Source organism: Odocoileus virginianus, chromosome 2, assembly GCF_023699985.2.
Source record: "Odocoileus virginianus isolate 20LAN1187 ecotype Illinois chromosome 2, Ovbor_1.2, whole genome shotgun sequence".
NCBI classification, from domain to species: domain Eukaryota; kingdom Metazoa; phylum Chordata; class Mammalia; order Artiodactyla; family Cervidae; genus Odocoileus; species Odocoileus virginianus.
In genome coordinates, this window is record NC_069675.1 from 67,351,866 (window position 1) to 67,358,457 (window position 6,592).

Here is a 6,592-nt window from a genome sequence, read left to right on the forward strand (position 1 = left end):
GAGCTCTAAGGATTTCTAGCAGAGAAATGACATCATCTAACCTGTGTTTTCATGCAGACCCCTCAATGGGGACCTAGGACGAACTTTCCTAGGGAAGGAGGTTTTTGACAAAATTTTAGGACCCAAGCAGAGACACTAGCACAGCTTCTGGACTAGGTACAGAAAATGTACATGACTTAACCAAGATTTGCCTCTAATGTCAGAGTTTAGACCTGTCCCCTTCCTGTACCCCAAGTGTCTCCCCAGGAAATAGTCACCCACCCACAGCTCCACTCCCATACATACCCCGTCCCCTCCCCCAACAAGAGGTAACCCACCCCATAGACTTCCAGGGAAAACTCTATGTTCTCAGGTGACCCACTGGACTCTGACCTCCTGAGTTCAGCCTATCACTGAAAGTCTGAGATCTGCTCACTCATTCAGCTGTATGTGAGGAACTAAAATACAAAGGTGAATGAGATTACATTCCAACACCTGTGAGATGTGTGACCACAGACCTGTTGCCAAACGTCTCTGAGCCAGTTTCCTTAACTGCGAAAATAAAGATATTGCCTACCCCACCTCAATAATACATTCAATAAAACACAAAATCACTCAGTACTGAGTCTGGCCCCTACTAAGCAATCAATACCCTGTGGCATCTGTTCTACTGTGATGTACCAAGCTCACGGCAGCTAGAGGACAGATGTGGGTGGACAAGGCAGGAGGTTGTGGAAATAATCCTGGAGAGAGAGGAAAAGAGTGTGATTCGGGGTAGAGGTGGTTCAAATGGGAGAGCAGGGTCAGATCTGAGAAAGAAGCAGGAGCCACGTCAGCAAGACAGGGAGACAGATGAGAATAGGAGAGCTGAGAGAGTCTAGCCCAGTCTAGGGATCTGATGAAAGACCCGGAGCACAGAGTACCTCTGCTGCTGCGATGGTAAACACAGAAGCAGGTGCCAGACCAGGAGAGACCCTGAGTCCTGGTTTGGACAGGTTGGTTTGTGGCTCCTCCAGGGCCCCCAGGTAAAGGCATCCAGAAAGTTGGTTTGAGACTCAAGAGAGGGTGATCTGGGCTGGAGACCCAGGCCAGGAAACCCCTAAGAATCAGACAGCGATTGAAGCCATGAGAGCAGATGTTGTCAGTAAGAACAAGACAGGCAGGAGTGCAACCATCTTGGAATCAGGACCCGGGAACAGCCTTGGGCAAAACAAGCCCTACAAGCTAGAGCACAGATGCCTGGCATACCTAGTGGCCACAAGACCAGAAGCTCACTGTCAATTTCAACTTTTTCTGTTCCTGTGCTTTCTTGCAGAAAATTCTCATGCCAACCTTTCCCCCACAGAAACACCCCCTATTCCTGATAACCACCCACCACTGATCAAAGATGTTTGACTATTTCTGGAAATTACCAGTGCTCATGAGACCAGCCCTCTCTTTTTTTTATAAAAGCAACTCACCCCTTGAGCTGGCCCCTTTTCCCCACCTTCTACCTTGAGCATAAACTATCTCTTTTAATGAAAAGCTTTGCTTGCCTAAGAGTCTTGTGGAGGAATTCCCTGTCTGTCCAGTAGTTAGGACTTGGTGCTTTCACTGCAGGTGGCCTGGGTTCAATCCCCAGTTGGAGAATTTAGATCCTGCCAGTTACATGGCATGGAAAAAACAAAGAGGAAAAGATTAGGGGGGAAGAAAAGAGTTTTGTGGAAGCAATATTCATTTCTATAGTATTACCATCTAAGACTCTGGAAAGGGCCTGGTACCAGGAAGACCTGACACTGAGAGAGAAGAGCCGGAGTGAGGACACTCAGGGAGGGAGGGAGTGGGTACCAGGAAAACCAAGAGAGCAGAGAATAAGCAGAAGTGTCCACACAGCAAAGAAGTCGGGAGGGGTAAGGACTGAGAAAAGCCCATTGATGTGGCCCTGACGACATCAACCAGGTTACTGATAGCAGCTTCTGTGCCTGAGGACCCAGAGATCACAGGCAGCTGCTGTTGAGAAGCGTGTGGAAGGTCAAGGAGACGATGGGTAGGGATCACTCTTCAGAGCTGCTGGATGGGAAAGAAGAGAGAGCGTGGGAGGCAGCTGGGGCGGAGTGAGGGTGGGTGAAGTTGGTGCTTGTTCTCTGTGTCCCTTTTAAGGGTAGGAACTACTGGAGCACGTGCGTAGGAGAAGGAAAAAGAGCCAGGAGAAGGGAAGGGCTGTAGATGTGAAGGGAGGCAGGGGAACTGATGGAGCAGGATCCCAGAGCTACCTGGATGGGAGGCGGCGGGGAGGGAACTGGCTTAGGCATGGTCAGGTTCCCCAAGGACAAAAGGGAGGCAGCGGAGGGGAGTCCAGAGGGAACCGGCAGGAAGGCTTTGATATCATCCATGAAATAGGAGGTTAGACCACAGAGCATGAGAGCAGTGAAGCCCTGGAATATGATGTGTTTTGACCCCAGGGAAAAAAAATTCTGTTTCTTTCCGCCCCCCTGTCCCAGTCAGATGCCTCCATCTTTGTCAGCCTGAGGCAGAGCTGATTTCCTCAGTGACTCTCAACTTCCAGATAAGGACTCAGCCACTCCTGGAGCTGGGAATCCCAAGAGCCTCCTGCCACCCAGAACCAGGAGAGGGATACCCACACCCACCAGACCCTCTGTGAGAGGCATCTCAGGGCACCCCGCTCCCCACCACTGCCTCCAGCTATGACTGGCACATGGGCCAGCAGGAAGGCAGTGCCCAGATGAGATGGCCTCCCCGCCTTAACTGCTCCTTCTCTGCGCCCCTCCGCCAGCTCCAGAGCTGCACCCACTGGCTCTCCTGCCATCATGGGATCAGGTGGGATCAAGCCCCCTGTAACCCTTCTGTCCTCCAGACAGCATCAGGTGTAGGCCCATGGAAATTTACAGATGCAGACAAATGTCCGACCTAGTACTTGGCACATAGTAATAACTCTTTTTTTTAATGTATTTATTTGGCTGTTCTCGGTCTTAGTTGCAACACACAGGATCTTTAGGTGTGGTATGTGAACTCTTAGCTGTTACATGTGGGATCTAGTTCCCCAACCAGGGCTCAAACCTGGACCCCTTGCCCTGGGAGTTTGGAGCCTTAACCGTTGGACCACCAGGGACATCCCAGTAATAACTCAATAACTGCTTGTATCATGAATGAATGAAGAAATCAAAATTAAAGCACATCTTTACAGACAGTCTCACTGAGAAGTAACTAAGAGAAGGAAACAGATTTCTTACTTCCATGTTGATATGTGCCAAGCACTGTCCTCATTGTATAGACAAGAAGATTGAGACTTTTAGAAGTTAAGTGACTATGGAGAAGGAAATTTCAATCCATGGGACTCTCCAGGCAAGAATACTGGACTGGGTTGCCATTTCCTTCTCCATAACCACTTAACTTCTAAAAGTCTCAATCTTCTTATCTATATGAGGACAATAATATCTGCCTTGTTACTGAATTTCAAAAGTGAAGTGGCATAACATTTAGCACCATGTAGCCCAGTTCTTGGCACATATCAACACTGAAGTAAGAAATCAGTTTCCTTCGCTTAGTTACTGTAGCCTGCCAGGCTCCTCTGTCCATGGGGGTCACAAAGAGTCAGACACGACTTGGCAACTAAGCATGCACACACACAATTTGGAATAGAAAAAAAATTCATTAAAAAAAAGTTAAGTATCTATCAAGGCCACAGTGCAACTAAGTGGGAGCAGCAGGGCTGAAGTCCTCTGCTCTTGGAGGTAGTGGTACACAGTACTCCAGAGAGGATGCTTAGGAGTTGACAGATTTGAATTAAATTCCATCCCTTTCTAGCTGTGTGACTTCACGTGACTAAACTTTGCTAAGCATGCATTTAATTGTAATGGAAATAACACTGTCTATCACAGAGTTATTGATAGTATTCAATAAAATAGGACAAGCACTTAACACTGTGTCTGGGTCTTAGCAACTACTCAATAAACAGTGGCTATTAACGTTATTGTTTGTTTAATAACAATTTTACTGCAGGCAATCAGACATTCAAGGAGAGGGAAATGCCCTTTTTGAAAGTCTTTGTGGCTAGAAGCTAAGCGCCCTGGCTGGGCTTCCCTGATGGTCCAATGATTAAGAATCTGCCTGCCAATGCAGGGGATATGTGTTCAATCCCTGGTCCAGGAAGATCCCACAAGCTGGGGAGCAAGTAAGCCTGTGCACCACAACTACTGAGCCCACACGCCAGAACCTATGCTCCGAGATAGAGAAGTCACCGAAACGAGAAGCCTGCACACTGCAATGAAGAGTTGCTCTCTGCAACTGGAGAAAGCCCGTGCCCAGCAGTGAAGACCCAACACAGACAAAAATAAATTAAAAGATAAATAAAAATTAAAGAGGCCTGGCTGAATCTGGGTGGCAAAGTGGAAACGCCACTTAAAGCAATAGGATGTCTGTCTGTTGCATGAGTTCCCTGGAGTGAGCAGGAGTCAGTGGGTAGGCTGGGGTAGGACACACCTACATCTCAGTGACCCCCTGGGACAGGGTGAATCTCATGGTCAGGAGCCCTGATCAGTACTTCTCAACCACGTTTATTCCCCAACACAGATGAGAATTGTGGTCTTCAACTTGTAAATCTCAGTGTGTGTTTTGGGGGGATGAGTGAAAGAGAGGAAGAGGACAGCTGCCTGTATGTCTGCATCTGTGACGTATGAAACAGCTCCCTACACCCTCCCCAGGAATTCTGATATGAGAATCATTGGTCTCAAAGATATGAGAAAGCCTACATATGAGAGAAAGTTTTATTTAAGTTGTATTTGAAAAATAATGGGAAAAAAAAAAGAAAAATAATGAAGGTAGGAGAGAGGCAGGGCTTCCCTGTCTGATTGTTCAGGTTGGACACTGCACAAGAGCATCATAGTTAAGGGGAGACACCATTCACACTGCAGACACTACAGATCTGCACATTTATTATAGCATTTCTCTGATGAATAAAAGTAAAATGTCTTAAGTGAAAGTGAAAAGTGAACGTTAATCACTCAGTCATGTCTGATTCTTTGTAACCTCGTGGATTATAGCCCACCAGGCTCCTCTGTCCTTGGAATTCTCCAGGCAAGAATACTGGAGTGGGTCACCATTCCCTTCTCTAGGGGATCTTTCTGACCCAGGGATTGAACCGACTTCTCCTGCATTGCAGGCAGATTCTTTACCATCTGAACCACCAGGGAAGCTCAAAATGTCTTAAAGAGGCATCTTTTTTTAACTCATACAAAAGTACCAGATGAACAAGTGGCAGTCCTGGGGACAATAGGTATGTAACATATCCATAAATTTAAAAATCCAGAATATTCTGAGCCTTTCCCCATTCTTGTATATAATGTTAATGCAAATGTAAATTAAAGATCAAAACCTGTCCTAGTTAATTTAACAAAGTTTCATGCTGTGGGAATAGGATGTGCCTTTATTTGTTTCTCCTGCCACTAAATTTCAAGCTGCAAGGAAATCTCAGAGGTCAGCTACTCTCCTGGCTCTTAAAAGAGGTGCTCATGAAAGGCTGTATGACATACCCAGGAATGTCAAGAGCCACTGCCTACCAGGACCCACAGCCCTGCAGGCATCATTCTAGCCCTTAGCTGGCAAGGCCCTGAGCAAGGCTAGGAAGAAAGGTGCCTTTTCCAACCTACCGAGGCCTCCCAAAACGGTCACTCAGCAGTGCAAAGCCTGGTCAGAGCCATGCCAGTGCCTCCCCAGGGTCTGAACTCCTTGGTGGGACTCAGTGCTACTGAATCAAATTCTGCCTGAAATTATGCAGCTGGGACCTGGAAGCCTGCTGCCCACCGTGAGAGTCCCACCTTCAGGAACGAGTCATCCCAGAGCTTGATCATAGTTCTGGAGTCTTGAATTAAAAATGACCTGGTCTACTGTCCCCAGAAAGCTTTCCATATACGGTTTGGCTGTTCAGAGATCCCTGCCCAGTAGCTGGAGCTCACAGCTTTAAATCGTAGTCTGCGAACACTTACAGGTACCAGGGGCTCAGAAGAGACTGGAAAGAAATAATACATCTTTTCCCATCATAGACTCAGCAAAGTTGTTCTGACCATGCCCAGCATCTAAGTGTCTGTCACATTCCATGAAAGTGCGCTTGACAACCACCTCCCTATAAGAAGCTCAGCTGACATCAGAGCACCGCTCTGTCCTTCCCCCAGTGCCCCCAGGAGAAGCTCAACTCTTCTTGAGAAGAAGAGCTAGAGTCTTCCACGTACCTCTCCAGGGTCTAGGCCAGGTTATCCTGGGAAATCAAAATGGCTTCTGAGGAAGGCCGTTGTTTTTTCTGTCTTTGTTTAAGTGAAGGGAAATCCAAGGCCCAAGAAAGGATATGAGTTGGACCAAGAAGCAAAGGTTTAGAAGCAGAGACAAAGTGAAAATCTCAGACCTCTAGACAGCTCCTCTGGAGCCCAGGTCAGCAGTTCAAAGATCAGTGATGGAGAAATAATGTGGATGAGAGATTGGTTTTCCAAGAAGCAGGATGAGAGGGTGCAGGGGGGAGAGGGGCAGGAGGACTGAGAGAAAAAGGGAGTTCTGAGGAGGGGAGGGGCGGGGGAGGAGGCTAAGAGAGAGATCAGGGGGGATAGGAGAACCAAAAAGGAAGGAA